Here is a 21,167-nt window from a genome sequence, read left to right on the forward strand (position 1 = left end):
CAGTCAGACTTCCCTCAAGAAGAGTTGGGCAGTATACAGAGTATTCACAATAGGTCAAGAGAACGCAATAGAACAAGTAAACACTGACCAGGGCTTGGTGTAAAAGAGATATAATTATTTATTTAAAACCACATCTAGAAGAACACACAGGCACTAATAGTAAGCAATTCAAAAACACGGTCACTAAAAGATAAACACTCCCTTAAAAGAATATTAGACAAGTCTTAAGCAAAGCCCCACTTATTTTCAGACAGCGGTGAGCGCTTAACGTAGATGGCACTCTAATAGTTAGTTTTAAAAGGGAGAGAAAAGCAGAGAACAAATTTAAACAGATCCCAACACTTTTTCACGAACACAACAAGAGAGGAAGGCAAAGTAACACCGTGAATTCAGAGTCAGTAGGCTGGATCCGCTTTAAGGGGATCGAAACGAAATGTGTCCAAGGTCACACGGTTGCAGTGCACAAAAGTCTTGTAATGGTTAAAAAAAGGAGTTGGACCAAAGAAAGGGACCAGTTAGAGGGTCAAGGCGGCCAGCCCAGTCCAGAAGGTTAAGGAGTTATTATTACCTTGTTGCAATCTTTAGAAAGGGAGGCCTGGCAGACACGGTACCTTAAAGTGGTGAGAACGCTCCAGCGGGGGCAGTTGTTCCTGGCAGCGGGTGCAAGTCGGTGCTTCGTCCGGGGGAAGAGTAGATCTCGTCGTGGAGGAAGACAGGGGTCCGTTGCACTGCCAGGGAAGAGACCAGCCGCGGAGTTTCTCAGGTACAAGAAGCGGTCCGTTGATTCGCGGTTCAGTGGTGAGTGGCTATCTGGCCGCCGGGGTGCTTGGCACGGGCAGTTCGACCACTAACCGGTCTGGGGTGCGAAGAAAACAAGGTAAACTGGTTGTGCCCACCAGTCAGGGGAAGAAGCCTCTCCAGCCGGGAGATCTTCTCTGTCGTCGGGAAGTGGTGAGTCGGTTCTGCAGGGCTCCACCGGTGGTGTCGTCGTGGTAGGTCGGCTCAGCTTCTCCCTCATCGGATTCTCAGGTCCTGTGGCGACTTCTGAAGTTCCAGTCCCCAAAGCCCTGCTTTTATGCAGCAAACCCCCATTCACTCAGCCTAGCTGTCACTCAAACATGATAAGTGGTGAGCCGGCCGGCTCACCACTTGGGCCAATCACACAAGAGTGCGACTTGAGTTACCAAGGTAACTCAGTCCAGGGTGCCTAAACCCCCTCCTACACTCCCTGTGGTACCCAGACAGAGTGGCACCACTTTTGGAGGCTTCCGTGGAGAAGCCCGCCAAAAAGTGGAACAAAGGGCTCGGCTTGGGTTGGAGCCACAGAAGAGAACACAAACGCCATTTTGGAATCAAGTCTTGGCAAAAAATACCAACCGGAGAATTAATATTAATTAAATAAACCGGCGGTATGTTCGAGGCTATGAGAATTAAATAATGAAAGTTGGTAGCCTCAAAAAATGGGCAAATCCCATTGGAAAATATTCGCGGTCGAATATAAAAAGTAGTTTCCACTGCCACCAGCCAACACTCGATCAGGGGGGACGGAGACGTGCCCCCTCGACTAACAGACCCCGGGGCAATCGAATTGCCTCGACCAGTACGTCCACAATATGATGGTTTGTACTGGTTTGTGTTGATAATTTGGGACTAGTAAAGCCAATGGTGACTTTACATGCTCTGGGAGACAGTAGTCAGTCCCAGGGTATGGAGTCTATGGTGGGGTGTCACTATGACACCCCTGTGTTACTGCACGGAGGGTGCTGTGTAACACACATAGTAAAAACACATGAGACCCTATGGAGTAAAGGACCCCATAGCCCATAAAACACATAAGCAGTCAAAGGAACACCATAAATCATGTCCAAGAGTGGGAGAAAAAGAGTCTCACTCTTGACAGGAGGAAAAAAAAAAACAGAAATCCAGCAAAGCTGCTGGGGGACTCACTAGGTTAGGAAATTCAGCCTAAAAAGAGAATTCTCCCTAACAGAAGACTATATGACACCGATATGTTGATACATTTGCTGTCTGAACTTGAATGCTGCATACATTATTTGTTAAGACTCCTGTACTGAATCGATCTCTCCTCAATCAGCACTCATTGTACCAGCAATTAAGGATAGCTTAATTTTCCCAAACAATAATGCTGAAGTCTTGATAGTCGTATTTGATACAGATCTCCCTAAGCAGTTATTTTGGTCAAACCCCTGTAACAGACAAGACAGTAATAGAAGTGATAATGCACCAGCTGTCAATCTAGCAATATCTTAAAGTGCTTTGCTAAATTGGATTAATAAGAACCTTCCATGGGCGGCATTCATGTAACCCAGAATAAAGGCTTTGCAAGCTCCACTTTTAGCTCCTCGATGCCCAAGGGCTGCAGTGCACGCTACAAATCTAAAAATAAATTCCAGATGAACTAAGTGTTGGTGATATTGGGATTAAGGCCCTGGCAGCAAATCTATTCTGTCTTTCAACTGAGTTGCCTGGGATTGAATCAATTATCTTAAGACCATATGCCTGATGAATGAAGCAGTTTACAAATAATGTTTTTATATGTCTCTTTGTGACCTCTTAAATCTCAATCGAAGGTCTTGCTTTTGGAAATAAACATTACCAAGTCAGGCAGGTGTCCTAAACGTTTCTCTGCATTCAAAGTTTCCAAGATGGAAGTGAATTACCTGCGCTCCCATACATCAAAGGATATCACTCAATACAAAAACTGTCATCTAAGTACTAAACCAGAGATAAGTTAAATACAGTTTCTTCTGTGGTAGAACCCAAAAATGCATTAGTTCAGGGTGCACTTTATAAAAATGGGCCCATTCATTCAAGATAAGTAATCAGGAGCAGAGTTTATATGAGGGACGTTGCAGCCAATCAGGGACTTTGAACGCGGTCCTTACCTTCTAGTATGGGCCCTGAATCCAAGCCCATCAGCTATGCACAGCTCCCACAGATGCTTTGCCATTGCATCTCCCCCTTCCTCTCAGTGCCTGTCTCCGTTCCACCCATGTGCCTCTATCTGTGTATCTCTGTGCATCACCCTGTGTGTCTAGCCCTCTCATGCCCCATCCACAACCCCAACCACTCCACCAACGGCCCACCCATTATGGCAGGGTGCTAATAATTAGAATATCCCTGAAGTCGGGCTTTCCCAGCGGGAGCTGCGCCAGAGACCTTGTTAAAGGCAGTCTCTGTACCATTACTACCTGAGAAAATGTATATTTGCTGGTACTCCTGATTACATATTTCAAACACTATGCTTTCTGTATCCACTGGTAGTGGTATGGGATTGACCAAATGCACTAGGTAACTCAAAAAAAATTCACCTCTTCATCCAACAGAACTGCTAGACCTATAAGCCTGCAGAAATTGGACATGGCCAGTATAGAAAGATAGTTATAATTACATTGTCTAGACAATTTAGGATTCACAAGCACATGGCCAGCATCTATCAACAAAGTATATTCACAATAATCTATGTTCAATTAATTTGATATGTCATAGATTGTGAAGCCAATTGCATACGCCAGTTCCACTAATTTGAAATGGAATAATCAAATGGTATTTATAAAGTAGATATTTTGGCTTTTATTGTCCCTATTTTTTCTCATTGAGCAGCAGTATTATTGAAGACCAAGGTGGCAACCATAACCCTCAAGTGCTCCTAAAATGTATTAGATGACAAGAGTACGTAGAGAAATAAGGGGAAAAAAAGTGCCACGTATTCTTTCAAATCCGGGCCCCTTTAAAATTATGTGAACCCTCATCTGGTTAAGGGCGCTATATCTAGAAAAAAACAATTTCAGTTCTCCTGACCCGTAGCTGAATCCTCAACAAAAGGATTCGAGAAAGCTCTGTGGTTTATTAATTTACGATTTTTTTTGTTGATTTTTTTCGAAACATGCTTTATTACACCATAATAAAAAAAAGTCACATCATGAATAGCAGCGAGCAGGGTTGCAGCCTAGCTTGACTAAGTCAGGAGCATGAATGCATAATACATCACGTCACCCTGCAGACCCTAACGCCCAGGCAAACTATCACCCAGTTTCCGTCCTTCACCATTATTCAAAAGGTCCTTGTTTGGGTGGTCTTCAGCCAGATCACCAAGTACCTTGAAGATAAGGGCCTTGGGGATCCACTTCAGTGTGGCTTCCATAGTAAACACTCCACTAAGACTAGAACCATGCATGTCTCCAACTTTCTTTTTAACGCTTTACTATGCCAAACTCTCTTCTATATTCATCCTTTTAGCCACTGTGCTGTTTTCAATATTGCCACCCACACATCTCTCCAGGACTTTGTTTTGCAAACCTGCTCACGCCTGCATCGCCTCCAAACTGAAGGGTCAATCCTTTAAAATGACCTGCTAGTCGCAAACCTCTGATCCCACCAGGCCCCCTACCGGCATCGCCCAAAGATCAGTCCTTGACCTTCTGGTCTCCACCTTCTTCCTCTGCTGTAGGAAGAGATCTTTGGCTTTCACTATCACCTATTTGACAATCAAATCTTTTTCTCCTTCCTCTCCATCACCTCAGCCATCTTGGAATGAATTACCAACATTGTCACTGCAAATAGTCAATGGATGGCTCACAGCTGCCTCATGCTGAACGCTTGGAATTCTTCTTTCTCCATTTTCCAATACCATCTCTATGGTCCCTCTCCAATCTCATTCCCATGTGACCTTCTTGCTCCCTCTCACAAGGCTTGCAACCTTGGTGTACATAGCGACCATCGACTGCAACAGTTCATCAATGTGACTTTCTTTGCTGCTCGTTTTAACCTTCTCAGCATTCGAAAAATTAAACAATTTCTTACCAACCACTTTATGAAAACTCGAATCTCCACCCTTGTGCTCAGCAAACTTGACTACTGGCCAGGCCTATTCCTTGGCCTTCCACTCTTTTGCTTACTCCCTCTAGACAAAGTTCTCAACTTTGCTACCCACCCTCTCTGCAACCTACCTAGATCACCCTCCCACCCCCCATTTCTACCTACGGACAACATGCAAGTTGGCTCTCCATGCACAACCACTCCATTTTCAAGTGCCTTCTCTTAGTCTCCAAAGCTATCCATGGTCTTGCTCCGCAGAGGCTCCGACGGTCTATCTACACACCACCTTGTTACCTCCACCAGTCTCCTGCCCTTAACCTTACTATTCCATACCCTCCCCCATGCCCCTTCTCACTTCCCCTCCTACCCACTTGCCATGCTCCACTGGAACCCGATGCCCATCACAATCAAAGGCAGCCCAACAGTGGATCTCTTCAAAGCTCAAATCAATCTTCACTTTTGCTCTAAAGGACGCAAGTCAGCGTGAGAAGTCACAGGGCTCTCCGAAAGCAGCCAGGGTGACCCCACCTGGATGGAAAACGGGCATCCGTGAACAGACGGCCTGCAAGGAGAGGGGAGAGTGGGGAACCATCAGTGTCGTCTGCCCCAAATCAACAGTTAACTCCAGAACGTATGACCTCCACCCTGTTCCATGCAAAAACAAAGAGGTGATGGCTGGAAGGTTTAGAATGAATCTTAACCTCTGGCATTGCTCTGGGCAACCCTCCAGACCATCGTTCTTCGCCTGCCAAGCCATTACAGAAGGGGAAAGACCATAGGCAAATCAGGCTTGGCCCCACCCCAAAAAGGGTAGTCCAGCCCGAACTGCTAAGTCACATCCCTTCTGCACGAGACCACAAGCATCCCGAACAAGTTTCGGCCTTGTTGGGCCTCATCAGTGAGGAGTAGCTTGGTTCTCTAGGCCCAGCAGGCACGGGACCCACGTCTGGGCATACCCGTCCCACTCGGGGTGACCTAGCAAAAACAAAGAGGTGATGGCTGGAAGGTTTAGAATGAATCTTAACCTCTGGCATTGCTCTGGGCAACCCTCCAGACCATCGTTCTTCACCTGCCAAGCCATTACAGAAGGGGAAAGACCATATGCAAATCAGGCTTGGGGTAGTCCAGCCCGAACTGCTAGGTCACATCCCTGCTGCACGAGACCACAACCCTGTTCCTCCAGGCATAATCACAAGCCCTTCCACTATCAGACTAAATGTTCCACCGCCCCCCAAACCGACGTAGCTACCAAAACCATGCAAATCGGTCACTGGCAACCACAAGAAAGGCAGGGGACAGGAAAAGGCAATCTCCTAGAAGGGGTAGGACCAATCGCAAGAACAACATGGACAGCCAAGGTGTGGCAGCTGTCCTACAACCCCCCTATCAGGGTTCCCTAGAGGTTTCCAATGGTGTGATAAACAAGGGGAAAATGAAGTCACTGAAGGGTGTTGGTGTCTTTCTCTCCTCTGCACAGCAACCAAGAGGAGCTTGGGGTACCCTCAGCAGCACCATCCTGACCAGCGATCCTCAGTCATGTGAACCAGAGGGCTCGGTTTTCCTGCTTTCTTTTCCTTAGTTGCATGTTGAGAAATCAGCCTTCATAAAAGAAGAACTTATGACCAGAACTTATGGATTCCTGAGCCTTCTGTATGCCACACATACATAACCCTAAACCTTTTCCTTGTAGAAAGTTTCACAAGGTCCTGGGTACAGTCGCAGACTTCCAGTGCTTCATAAACTCTTTAGTCACAAGTAACGCACAGTAGCACTACAGCCTGCAACTTTGACATTTGTAGATGCTGGAGAAATACTGGAGAGGATAAGCAGCCGGTCTTCTGGTAGATTAAAGCCAAATATCAGATTGAAATGAGTAAGGATGTGTGTACAAATATCGCTCAATAATTTGCAGTCATATGTGGATGGAACTAAATGATTTAAACTATCCTCGTTTAGGTCATATGTTTGGACGACTCGTGTTGAGCAATCTTTTTCTACTGCCATTTTATTTCATTTTTCATTTATAGCATATGGGGGCGCATTCCCGCCATCCCTGCCCGAGTCCCTCCTCCTCACCCACCATATCTAAACACTCCAAATAAAAAAATAAAAACATATATACCATAATTATTGGTTTGCTGTCCCACAGTTATGGTAAAACCTGTTTGCATCGAATTTCCCCAAAATGCTAGGGCTGGATGTATTTGGATGACATTTTGCAAAATAGATCTTTGGCTGGACCTTCCAAACAGGACATTTTGGTGAAAATGTGCTTTGTTCAAGAAAAAAAAAAAAAAAAAAAAAAAAGGTTTTGGGCTTGTTCACATATCTTTTCGCATAGAGTTAAAGGTGCTTCCATTTAATACCTATATATCGCAAAAACCGCAGGACAGATTCACCAAATAAGAAACAAGTTGGGGACAATGCTTCGCAGATGTGTCTTTGGTAGGTTTAGTGCAAATAAGTCAAACAGTTTTAAAAATAATCAGAGAAGGGGGTGCCCCTTTCTCCCAAAACACCTGTATGCATCAACCATGGTGCATTGCAACAGAGAGGCTTTTCTGAAATTAAAAGGCATCCGTTTTTTGTTTTGTTTGATGCAAGCTAATACTGCAGAAATTCCTAGGAAAGCAGAAAACAAATTCCCAATATTATATTTTGAGAAGGGAAAGGGGTGGATTTAGATCGGGCTCCAGGTGGGGAGTGTGGAAAAGAGGATCCCATGTGCACTGGAGTAGCTAGTGGTGGGCCAGAATGTGTTGGTTTTACCGAGGGAATCTCAAGAGATTCTCACGATAACCTCAAAATCCATGCGTGGAAAAGAAAATCCATCACACAAACCAGAGAGTGAAATGAGTTAAGGGGAGACTGTCAGGGAGGAATTACGTAAGAAGCCAGTGCAAGGGTACTTAGAAAAGAGGGGAACATGGTGAGTGCCCGTGGGTACGAGGACGACTTACATTTGAGCATGTTCCCGTTACTGGGAAATATGCAGGCATTGCGTTAACGTGAGAATCTGAATAGTCTAGATTACAGCAGGAATGATTACCGGGAATAATTTTCACAGGAATAGAGAATGGCATTGATGGAGACATGGATTGTTAATGAGAAATATTATTGCGGGATTATGAGGAGGGGAAAAAAGGGGGGAATTGACCAAAAGCCTATGGGCATTTGGGCCTCACCTATATTCTTTTTAACCTAGAAAAAGTTGGAATCTGGTTACTTACTAGGCAGGGGATGTGGGTCTTTTTAAAATAATTCATGAAACATGTACAGTGGACACAGCCGAAGGCCATCGCCAGTGTGCCCCGATGATGTCACCCATGGCCCTCTGTCATTTATAAAAATTGGTGCAACATGTCCCCAGATGGAATCTGGTTAGTTAATAGGGCGAGGTGTATGGCCAGGACCAGTGACCTTCCCTCTTTTTAAAACAATTGGTGCAACATATACATTGGCTATGGTATCTTGTTAGCTACTAGGGAGGTGGATGTGGACCGCAGTCAGTAGACCATGGCGCCCTGTCTTTTTTAATATTGCAAAATACAAAGATAAAGCCAGGGTTCGAAATTGAGGGGAGCTGGGAGCTATTTAGCTCCTGCTTATGGCCTAGAAGAGCATGGGCAGCTTCACACCAACAGCTGCCACGAGCTACTTTTCGCTCCACAGGCCAACTGATGCCAAACACAAACACCTATGTGAGTTTGTAACGATCTACAAATACGCATATCTGCAACTTGTATTTTAATTACTGACTGAAACATGTCCATTCACCACTAGTACATATCACACTCCCAAAGCTTGTGGCTCATCTAGAAAAGGGCACTTCCTGACCAAAGTCTGTACCATTGTCAAGTAGAATCAATTTTTTTTTAAACCTTTGATTTATTAGGTTATGTCCAACACATCTAATACCCAGCCATTGGAAGAAATACAATGTGCTATTTTAAATGAATGCAAAAAATACAGAAAAACATTGAAATGGCTACTCGTGTCAAATAGGACAACAAACATGTTTTCCCCCTCATGTTTTACAGTAAGAAAACAAGCAAACAAAAAAACCCTCACAATCTAGAAAAGATGATACCTTTAATAGGCCAACCATAATTTTATGAATGACTTGCCAGCGGATAGCAAAAGTGCAAAATGTAAGAGGGCTCTTCTCTCGTTCCATGGTTTTCAAACAAAGCAATGCGGTCCACAAACATGGCAGCACAGCTCTGAATGGCATCTATGACGGCTGTCTCGGTATTGGCTCAATCAGTAATCCAGAAAAGTTCCAAAACGGTCATTGCATATGTCAGTTTGTAGAGCAAATGCGCTGGATGTTTTATTTAAAAGGAGGGTTGTTGTTGCGGGGACTTATCAAATGTCAGCAAACCATCTTGCTCTGTGTTACAACTTTTGGAGTCGTCACACAAGCTCGGTTCGTTGAAGTTCATATGCTTTTTGATTCAACCACTCCAGAGGCCCTTGTCCTTTCTCGTTGAAATAAACCGCTCCCTGCCTTTCATGGTGAATGCTGTGGGAGTTGTCATCCGAGTCCTGGTAACAACAGTTTGTTATTTTTAATTATCTAATATTTTTTTCATATTGTTTGTGTAGATTTTGGTGACATAACACGGTTCCTTTTCTGTTTGCAGGGTGCTTTGCCCTGGTGCTCCTCTTTCTGAAACTTGTACACTGACTGCATTGTGTATACAGAACAACTATGAACTCCTATCAGAAATCACCCGAGTGGAAGGGCCATGAAGACAGACCATGTTTTTCAGAAAGGCTTGGGCCACCAGAGCAGCTGTTAACTGCCCTTTTGACAGGTTTAACATTTCCAGCTTTGGTTAAAACGTTCACCATCAGTGGCGGAAATTGACTTTTACTGGGGGATCCCACCTAGCTCGGTGGTCAGGCAGTGGGGGGAGGGGAGAACGGGGGGGGAGGGTATTTTAGTCACCCCCATGAACATTTGCCGCTCAGCCCCCTCAGAAGATGAATCATAAACACCTCGAAAATAGCTGAATTTCTTATAATGTTGTCAGCAAAGTACAAAATGTGCACACATTTTAAACCCTAAAAAAATGCACATCAATATTTCCTATACAGTGCAACATTGACAAGGGATTTCAGAGCACTCTTGCTTAGACCCTCAAGTGGTCTTGAAGGGGGGGGGGGGGGGGGTGGAGTGTGTCGCCTCTCAACCTAGCGGCCGCGGTTCAAATCCCATGCACAAAACATTGCAGCATTTGAAAATAAATGTAAAGTGCAACGGTAGTGCACATGGGTTCCGCAGGATTGGGGAGACGGATCTGAAGAGCCATTCTTTGCCACATCCCAGATCCGGCCCAATGACAGCACTGTTCACCACCAATATAGCGGAAAATCCCTTGTTCAAATGAAGATCCACCATCAAATCCATGGACGCTGTGCCAAGGGCGAGCTGGGATGGGCAATCAGACTAAGGGGCCGGACTGTCTTTTCCCTTCTGGCTTAATAGGTGCACAAATCTCGTATGTCTTAACAACTCTGATGGTCTCCAACCAAAAGCTTAAATGCAAACGCTCTAGTGTCTTCTGATAGCCTGGATGCCTGGCTAGATGTGAATCATGACATTGTTACAATACCTTTTCTGGGAGTTCTTCTGTGGGCAAGAACAACCTAGAATCCCGTAAGGACAGAACGCACACAACACCAAACCATTTGAATAATGTCAACTGTAACGTTTTGATGTGGGTGTGGAACAAACCTTTGTGTATAGAGATTTGTGCAAGGGCTGCAGGATCTGGGTCTGATTTCTTAGTACTAGGGTTTAAAGGGTGGTAGGATAACAGGCAGCTGAATCGAAAAAGACTAAAGAAGAGGTGCGGTGGACTTTGTAATATATTTGATTAAGATTGCTATAAAATACGATAAAGAAGGCATTACTTACAAGTTATAGATTAGATAGGTGACCTCTACTTCCTAGGAATATAAGGTTTAATGAGACGTTACTATGCTTATTACTCACTGCGAAGAAGCACAGTGTGTGATTAATGTTGCTCCACCACCTAAAAGTTAAGTATTGGAGTGAACGTCTCATATAAACCACAGTCCCACTACTGTCGCTGGCCTGATTTTGCTTCCCATCCGTTGTTCAAATTAAGAAAAGAAAGTGCAATGCAGAGAGATAGAATCGGTATAGTACTTTTTCCAATGATTCCATAGACAATGAGAAGGTAAAAAAGATGAACAGCATCAAGAAAATAAATGAACAAACTACTCCACCATACAAGTCCAACTAACATATGAGACAATGAGGCCAACAGACACCCAGAGGGGTAAAAGACTTGTCAAACAATATATTAGGGCATGTAAGGGAAAGTGCATACGTAGCATGGTGCATACGAAACATGATGTATTATACATATCAGGGTGGGTTGGCAAAATGTAGTGGAGTGTGACAAGGTATTGGTGGGGGTTCCAGCAGTGTTCCCCAGATAAAAGAAGATTGGAAGTGGGGGTAGATTTCGGGGGTGGGGGGTACGGGAGAATGGAATTGCAGGGTTTGTCCCCTGGAGAGTGAAGAAGGGAGGCAGGGGGAAAGGGAGCATGGGCAATCCTTTTTGGGACGTTTGTTGCGGAAAAATACAGAGCACCATGCGAGTTTCGAAAACTGATACATTTCGGCATCTGTAGAAAATCATACAGGATACTGGTTAACTACATGATCATTATGTGATAGGACATTATTTGCAGTATATACAGCTGTATTCTATTCCAATGTTCAAAATACTCCAGATTTCTATAATAGTAGATTCTGCTTCATGTAATGTGTAAATTAAATGTTTGTATAAGGCAACCTTTGCATTTGCTGTAGCCAATCGTCTAGTGTTGGTGTACTAACAATCCCTCATTCTCTGTGAATACATGACTTTGCCACTATTAAGACCGTCACAATCCACCTGCACCAACGCGTTTGTCAGATCTTTCCAGGATGGTAACTCGTATCATCAATATCTTCACATCAAGAGGAGGTTTTCTACCTAGAGTAAGAGCAAGTTCCATATTGAGGGTGTACCAAAAATGTAATTGAATAAAGGGGTTAAGTATGTGAGTTATGTCTACTTTATTGCTCTTGCACATTCTACAATTGCTCTCCAATATGAAGCATGCAGCAAAGAGCTTGCGGGGAGTCCAGTTCCAATGATGTATGTATGAATGAGACAAACGCGGTAAGACCATTCCCAGGCTTCAGACTATATGGCCCGTAAGGAGTAAACTAGGTAAACAAGTGATTCCTGTACTATCTTCTGGTCCTATGGAACTCCACCCCAATCTGGGCTGTTAGCTTCCTCCTCCTATTCCAGAAAGAGCTGGAAGCCTTGCATTTCAGTCACACCTTCAGGTTACCTAGACTCTGAGGCAACACACCACTCTCGGCAACTCAACACAGTGCCAAAACACACACATTGGCCGTTAATGTTACCATAATCTTGCTGCGCTCTGCTGCTTCCACACTAGGTTTGCGCTGTATAAATTTAATATAAATAAAAAACAGTGTAGAATTCAAAACTAGTAGGAACTTACTGTAAGATTCTGAGGCAATTCCTTTGGTCTCGCCACAAATTAACTAGTTAGGTAGTTGTTCGTATCTCCATGCATTGTCTCTCCAGGTAATATTGTATTGCTAGTTCAGCAAACAGTTGAAGTGTTTGAAGCTCATACACGATTTACATGGCAGATACCTCCCAGAAGAAACAGAACATTGCAAATAAGGGTCTGTCTTAAGTAGTGAATGTATATAAATACAGCTGTAGCTAGTACAATCGAGAATGATGTGCTTATTCTAGAAGGTGTGAGCGCTAAATAGCAATGACCAGGCTAGACTACCATTCAGAAGCGTTTTCTATATGTGGAACAAAGTGGATCGATTAGTGTGGTGGGTGTTACCTTGAAAAATTGTGAAATATTAAAATATATAAAAAGGTACTGCATACATGTTATGAACATGTAAAATGGCTTTTGTGTCACCCCACACAAAACCTTTGTGAGGTTGGTCACCTTTGATTACATCTTCTGGGGCATGCCAAAAAGATGCATTGAGTTTTGGGGCTGCAGTCATTGTAACCACTTGTGACCTGCCCCAAACTAACAGGCCTAATATGCTAATATCAATGACAATGCCTGAAGAAGTCGTGCCTCTTCCCCCTGGCGGGATTGTGACGGTATGATGTCAGGGACCGCCCCTGCACTGGGGTTGCAGTGGGAGGTACACACCTTTACGTATTTTGGCTTACATATAGCAATAACACGAGAAGACATGCACGCCAGGAATACGGTAAAGGGGGTGGGACGTTCTAGCAAGGATTAAACAGTTGCCCGTTGTCAAGATGGGACGGCACGCTGTGATCAGTTTACAAGTATAGGCAGATGCTGAAGTAACTGAATTAGTTTGCCTGTTGAGAGAAAGAGTGGAGTCTAGGTAAATACCAAGTGTTTTGGTGACATTCGTGACTTTGATAATGTTACCATCGATAATGAAAGATTTGTATTTGGAGTCTAGTTTAGCAAGTTTGGACTGAGAGCCTAGGATGAGTAACTCCGTTATTTCATCATTAAGGCAGAGCCCATGATGAGCCATCCAGGCCTGGATGACGGTAATGACTGCATTTAGGGCTTTGACATCAGTTACATAATCGCCAGTGATAGGGATGAGTATCTGGGTGTCATCTGCATAATTGGTGTAGGAGACACCCAGGTAGTCCAATATATCAAAGAGCGGTTTAGTAAATACGTTGGATACACAAGAGCCTTGAAGGACTCCACATGGGACATGTGCCGGGTCAGCTGCAGCTAGGGGGGAGAAGACCCTCATGGATCTGTTTGCCAGGAAAGAGCTGATCCAGGATATCACTGCGTCAGAGAAGTGAGCAGCAATCTTGAGATGATGACAGAGGATTTGATGATCGACCAAATCAAATCAAAGGCAGCTGAAAGATCTAGGAGGATCAACAGTGCTTGTTTCCCTTCGTCTTTCAGGGCCTCCATCTGGGCATAAAATCATAATTGAGTAAAATCGAATCTTGCACGGCTATTCTAAATGGGCATAATATATCCAGGAACCTCTTTGCCTCCTAAGTGGACATCTTGGACACTGGCTCTACTATGCAAATTTTGCATAGCCTCGATAATCGATTGAATACCTGGGCATTGGATGGTAATTGTGCGAGAACCTGATGTATTGAAGGCAATACCTGGTGATGGTATGAGTACCTTGGATTTTGATAATAAAACTTTGAAATTGTAAGCACTTGGGCGTTTGACTGTGTTACTTGGTATACTGTCGCAATATATGGTGCATGGTGCGAGTAACAGAGCACATCATGCCCATACCTGACACATTGGGGTACTTTCTGGGCCTATGTTGGAAATAGCTCGTAATTAGCATGGGTACCTGGAGATTAACACCAATGCAATTCAAATGCTTTTACATCAGGCCAACACGATTTGCTTTGTCAGTGCTTGTTCCAAGTGGAGTCTAAAATGCTGCAACAGGCATGGTAATAGCCAAATGAGTAATTGTTTCTATAAACCTTTTTTGGACAATATCTATACCACACTCTCCCTCTCAAATGCTCCACCTCCCTGATCATCTTTCTTCCACCACTCTCACACTAATTTATTAGAAACTATCCTACTGTCCACTACTCCCTACTTTCACTCTCCCCTAGTCCCCCTTCTGAACTCTTCCATTCACTCTTCCACTAATCAGGGAGAAGCTCTGAAATGATTGTTAAATATCTAGAAAGCAAATATGTTCTCCTCTCTACACAATTGACAACCTTATCAAGCATCCACAAGTATTCTTCAGTCCCAAAACTGGTAGATATTTCTTTAAGGAATTTTCTCAGACAAAGAGCTTTCTTTGCACAGGAAAGCTACTGCACATCCTCTTAACTGTTCCAGTTTCTTCTTGTCAGGCTGAGAGAAGCGTTAGTGTTTTGTGACGACTGAAAACATGACTGCGTTCAAGTACCTCTCAGAAAAGACTGAATCATATTACTCTGCAATAGACAAAGATATCACGAATCTAGTATAAATACAAGCAATAGCAAAATAATTTGCTATGGATTCTAAAGGTTGCACAGATGCTAGAAATTACAAAACATCAAAGCCCCCTTACAACAATTACATTGAGAGCTTCAAAACAATGAATAGTACTTTGTTTGGTACAAATCCCTGCTGTAAGATCTCAAATGTTTGAAGGTTAGTTTTAATAGTCCACAAATAATTTATTTTTAACACTGTTTTGCTGAAAAGGTGTTTATAATGAGCGTTAGGTATTGTGCTGTTGATAAGAAATCTGCAATTTATTGGAAGTGTGACTGTGTTTTTAAAACGGTCATTATTTGTTTTTTGTTTTTTAAATAAATCTAAGAACAAAGAACACATATATTTAAAGGGCTTTAAGAATTGACACTGGGCCCTCTGGCTTTTTGGATTGTGTTATGTTGTCTCTGTAGCGAAGTCCCAAAGGTGTCCGCTGTCCCCCCCAGATTTTGTGTGCATCCTACGCCCCTGGAAGGTTGCTCTGAACACCCTATGCATGCCATATAGTGATGGCGAAGTGCAGCCAGCGCACTTTGAGCTTTACTGTCTTGCTGCGCAGCTACAATATCTGGCTGGCTGGCTCTCGGATGAGCACACTATGGATGCTAGGCTGCTGCAAAATGTGCTGCGTCCAGCAGTGATTAAGGAAGACCTCTGGGTAGCAGAGTGCTTTATATTTGCCGACTGACACTACTGGTTAAAGAGAATAGTCGGAATGGGTTTGAAATGGTACCCGTGCGCTTATGACCACTCTTGTTGATTGGATAATGATAGGCAGCGTTCACCCCTCCACAAAGCCCACCCAAACTAAGGACTTGAGAGAGTAATAGTGAAGATTGTGTTGGGTAGTGGTGACTCGCTATATATAAATATGTTGTTTCAGGAATACATTAATTCAAAGTATTCCGGGTAGCTGTTAGAGTTATAGATTCATTCTTAATGTGGTCAGACCACGTGCATTTCGACCTTGGTTGTTTTCAAGGCTGATCCAACAAATAGATAGAACATTCATATTTGATTTCAAATGATTACAAAACAATATGTACAAATTATTCACCTAAGTCGAATGATTTCAACACGAAATAAAGGCACATTTTGTTGTGAAATGTTATCAAGAGTAAAATGATCACTCAAAAAATATATAATTAAATAAATTACATACCGCACACCAGTTCGATGATTGTGGGTAACGCGGAAAAGAATACACAGAAATAGGAACAGAAAAGTAAATTTGAACCATGACTGTATTTAGATAATGTTGGTAAAATCATAAAAAGGTAAGTGTAGCACCTCATTTGCCCCTAAACCATTATAGTAAGTGATGACATAGCAATGGACAATTCTGCCCAAATGGTGATTAATGAGTCTGAGCATTGCGTGAATCCTGCTATAAGATTAAACTACTTATTATTAGTGCAAACTAATATGTGAATAATTTATCATGGGGTTATGGTCACCAAATATTGTGAACTTGTAGTAATGGGTACAAGCTTGCACCTTCTTCAACGGGTTTGGTTGTTAGACCTAATAGAATGGTAATTGCAGTCCATGTTCAATATCATGCTTCTAATAATGTGATGTTCCATGAACCGATCAAGGATTCTACCAAAAAATTATTGTTGTTGCTTAATTGTTGGTCATATAAATGTTGGAATGAGAAAAACCGTTGGCCGATAATATGGCACCTTAAATCTACTACACCTGGAAAGAATTTTTGAAGTGCCAATAAGTAAAAGATTCACCCTGGTTAACTTAATATTAAAATAATGTAAAGGCTCAATGGCCGTCTCACCTTATTTTATCATGGAATATAGTATATGCATATTAGTATGTCGTAGAGGTCTGTGGATATATTATCCAAATCAGTGATTAGAAATATCCTCCGCCTGTAGGACGCAAAATAGATTGTTCACGTATTTGTTGTAAACCAAATTGTTTAAATTCAACAAACATTAATTGCGAATTAAGATTGTAAAAGCGTAACATGTTGCCCCAATGCATTAGCCATTATTGGTTTGTAAATGGCATAGATTGATGCCTTTGCGTAAAATAAAGCCAGATGGCAGGTTAATGTTCCATTTACATCCAGTTCTCCAGGAATTAAATAACATATTGCAATAACGTTAAAACGCTGATGCTTAAACAGTAAACAACAATGGCATGGTATCGCCGGTGCCCAGACAGGAAATTACATATAATAACTCAGTCCTAATTTTGCAGTGGTCCACTCACCTTTAATGGCAATGTGATATTACTAGGGTTGATTCCCTGCTCATTCCGATTCGGAGTCTACTAAGCCATTCTAAATGTAGCCCTCCAGGTACTCTGAAGTCGTTCAAAGATTTCTGACCATCACTGAACCAACTATGCCATCCTTATATTTTCTTCCGAAAATACATAAATATCATGACATTTTTCCTGAAGCCAGACCCATAGGATGGGCAACAGAAGGCATTTCTCACTATTTGGATGATGCATTGAAACCACATTTACTGAAGATGAGATCTTACTTAAGGCACAGTACACAAGTATTACAGTTCTTGAAGACTTGTTTGGCAACAAGATTTTTTGATAGCTACCCTTGATGTTACAGCTTTATACACGAGCATAGATCATGATTTAGCTGTGAAAGCAGTAGAGAACAACTATCAGAATTACTCTGCATCTTATTATACACATATTGAAATGCTTAAATGTTTTCTTAGGTTCACTCTTACTAACAATGCATTTATGTTCAATGATGTCTACTATATTCAATAAAAAGGGGGTGGCAATGGGAGCCAAATATGCAACATCATTGGCCAATCTTTTTATGGCGCAATATGAAGAAACACATGTGCTTAATAAGGAGGACTTTTCGTGCAATTTGATTGCATGGAAACGGTACATAGATGATATTTTGATCATTTGTCGTGGCTCTGAAGAGTCCTTCAACACCTTTGTTAAATATACTAACAATAATGACTTGGTATTAAGTTAACAGGACACTCCAGTAGTACAGACATTGACTACCTTGATCTACACATTTACCAAGAATGGTGAAATTGAAACAAACACCTATAGAAACCCTACAGAGGTTAACTCTGTTTTGCATGCTCAAAGATGTCATCAACAGTTAAGCATTGATAACATCCCTGGCGGGGAATTTTACAGGGTGAGAGGAAATTGTAGCAACCACCTAGATTTTGAACAAGAGTGTGACGTTCTTGCACAGCGGTTTCTTGAGAGAGGATACACACCTGATATTATCAAGAAAGCGCCACGAAAATACAATGTGAATTGCTCAAACAAAAAGAGGCATTAAGCCTGCAAGAAATTTAGCAATAATCACTCCGTTTTCCAAAGACTCTTCGAGCCTGTACAAACTTATTTCCAGATTCTACGTCTTGATAATGATCTGCTTCCATTCTTATCAGAAAAACCAAAATGTGTATATACTAAAGCTCATACCATCAAAAACAAATTAAGCCCATCATTTTGGATACTAATATTGGCAATCAAGCTCATTTTGGATACTAATATTGGCAATCAAGCAACGAGTGGTAACTGGTTGAAATCTGCAATTGGTTTCCATAGGTGTGGGAACTGTAGGATGTGTAAATATGCATTCAAGGATTGTGAAGAATGTATTGATGCTACTGGAATATCTGTTCAAATCAAACACTTGATCAATTGCAAAACTACCTTTGTTGTTTATGCTTTGATATGCGTCTGTGGGAAACGTTACGTAGGAGGTACTATTAGACAACTGCATATAAGAATAAGAGAACATCTAGCTAGTCTTAATCGTGCTGATCCTAAATTACCTCTTGCTGTACATTGGAAACAGAACCATCAGCTAGCAGACAAGTCAGATATAAGATTTGTGGCACTAATGAAAGCGAAGAAGGGGAAGAGGGGAGGTAACGCCAAACTGAAATTAAGAAAAATGGAATGCAAGTTGATATGTTTTTTACTATGTACCCTTAATGGTCTTAACACTGATCACGAAATGAATGTTTTTTTGTTTTGTAATATGGGTTTGGAGGTTGATCAAATGCCAGACAATGGCAGGGATACCAACATTCCGTTTATATCAATGACAATTGTACTGATTTTATGTCAAATCCAATTCAATTAATTGAATAGGATCCAGTAACTGCACGTCATTTGACTCCACCATTACTGGGACCAATTTAGTTAATATGGGAACAAATGGCATATACCAATTACCAAGATATAATTAGTCAATGCTGTGCCCGGAAACAGGACATTAAATTATTGCTAATATTAGGCAATCCGTAACAACCTATATTTAATCATTATTGTTAATTCAATGATTGGATAAGCTTGCTCTAATTTTTACATTAATAATATTTCAATACGGAAACTCATATGGTTAGATGCCATAACTTACACTCCATCAACCCTGGGAATATTGGGTTAGAGAGGCTTTCCTTAGCTAATACAGTACAGAACTTCCGACAGGGACACAATCTGTCAGAACTAATCAACATGCTTCGATACAGGCTCGAACCTGCTTATATTATCACCCAAAACTGATAACCTTGTTGTTCTGACGTTACAATTTTTCAAATAAAGTTATTACATTTAATCCATAATAATGCTGAATGATGATGTGAGGCTAACAGTGATTAATAATATTTTGGTAGGATCCTTTATTTACTTGATTTTAATTGGTTCATAGAACATCAAATTATCAGAAGCACGATATTGAACATGAATGCAATTACCATTCTATTAGGTCTAACAACCAAACTAGTGGAAGAAGGGGTAAGCGTGTACCCATTGCTACAAGTGCACAATATTTGGTGACCATAGTCCCATGATAAATTAACCACATATTAGTTTGCACTAATAACAAGTAGTTTATTCTTATAGCAGGGTTCACGCTATGCTCTGACTCATTAATCACCATTTGGAGCAGAATTGTCCATCATGAGCACTATATAGTGTGATTACATTTGCTATGTCATTACTTACTATAATGGTTTAGGGGCATATGAGGTGCTACACTTACCTTTGAATGACGTTACCAACATTATCTCAATACCGTCATGGTTCAAATGTACTTTTCTGTTCCTATTTCTGCGTTTTCTTTTCCGCATTACCCACAATCCTCGAACTTGTGTGCGGTATGTAATGTATTTCATTATATATTTTTAGGTTGATAATTTTACTCTTGATAACATCTCAACAAAATGTTCTTTTTCTTTTTCGTGTTGAAATAATTCTACTTATGTGGATAATTTGTACATATTGTTTTGTATTCATTTGAAATCAAACATGAATGTTATATCCATTTATTGTATCATCCTTGAAAACGACCAAGGTCGAAACACGTGTCGGCTGACCACATTAAGAATAACTAGAGAACAGTTACATGGAATACTTTGAATTAATGTATTCCTGGAACTACATATTTATATATAGGGAGAGTCACCCCTACCCAATACAATCGACACTACTGGTTAGGTTGCTGTGGCAGGTGTGGGGCAAAGTGCTGAAGGTTTTGAAGCTGCATTGTCCATACCCCTTGCATGTCCCTGTGACAGCGGATGCAAGCTCTGAAGGTGGCGACTTGGAGGTTGCCAGGTGGTGGGATGAGCTGAGGCTTACTACATGGGGGGGAGGGGAGATATGTATAGACACATTATTTGGGAAATGGGGGACTTGGTGCAGACGGAGGGTCTCCCCAAAGGCCAGTTCTTACAGTATTCACATCTTGCGAAGGTGACGAAGAAGAAATGGGAGAACTGGCCGAACAAACCGCACTGTTACAACTGATGTATGAGCTGGAGGATGGCTGGCGTCCAGTGTCCCGGTTATATGGGTGCTGGTCGAAGGAGGACAGTTTGCAGATATTAAATTGAAAGGACAGTGCGAGACGGATTTGGGGCAGCAGCTCACTGATGTTCAACTGACACTGTACTGATTTTTGTCAAAAAGTTCTCCCGTAATGCAACGTTTTGTCTTCTTCGATCTTCTAGCTCTAACTCTGTGCAGAGCAGACGCTTTTCCAAGCAGAGTGGAGAGTAGATCTCTTTCCTCCGCAGGTGCCCCCTCTGCCCCAGACTTGAGCTGGATCTCGTTTCAGAAGCTTCCCAAGACGCTCCTTTTCTCTTCCTCCTTTCCTCTCCCCATCCCCTGCTAATGTCCCCCTCTGCCTGACTGGCTGCCTGGTTCCTTCAGATTCTTAAAGGACACCAGGCCCTCCCCGACCAGCATACCCCTGCACTTGG

General features: G+C 42.2%; 1 protein-coding gene across 4 annotated transcripts in view; it reads right to left on the minus strand.

Annotated features, from left to right (window-relative positions):
• COQ7 (coenzyme Q7, hydroxylase) overlaps window positions 1-21,167 on the minus strand; it is a 243,798-nt gene that overhangs the window by 86,001 nt on the left and 136,630 nt on the right. The gene's annotated exons all lie outside the window — the stretch shown is intronic.

The sequence above is a fragment of the Ambystoma mexicanum genome, chromosome 2q (genome assembly GCF_040938575.1).
Source record: "Ambystoma mexicanum isolate Mex_15411 chromosome 2q, UKY_AmexF1_1, whole genome shotgun sequence".
In the NCBI taxonomy this organism is placed as follows: Eukaryota; Metazoa; Chordata; class Amphibia; order Caudata; family Ambystomatidae; genus Ambystoma; species Ambystoma mexicanum.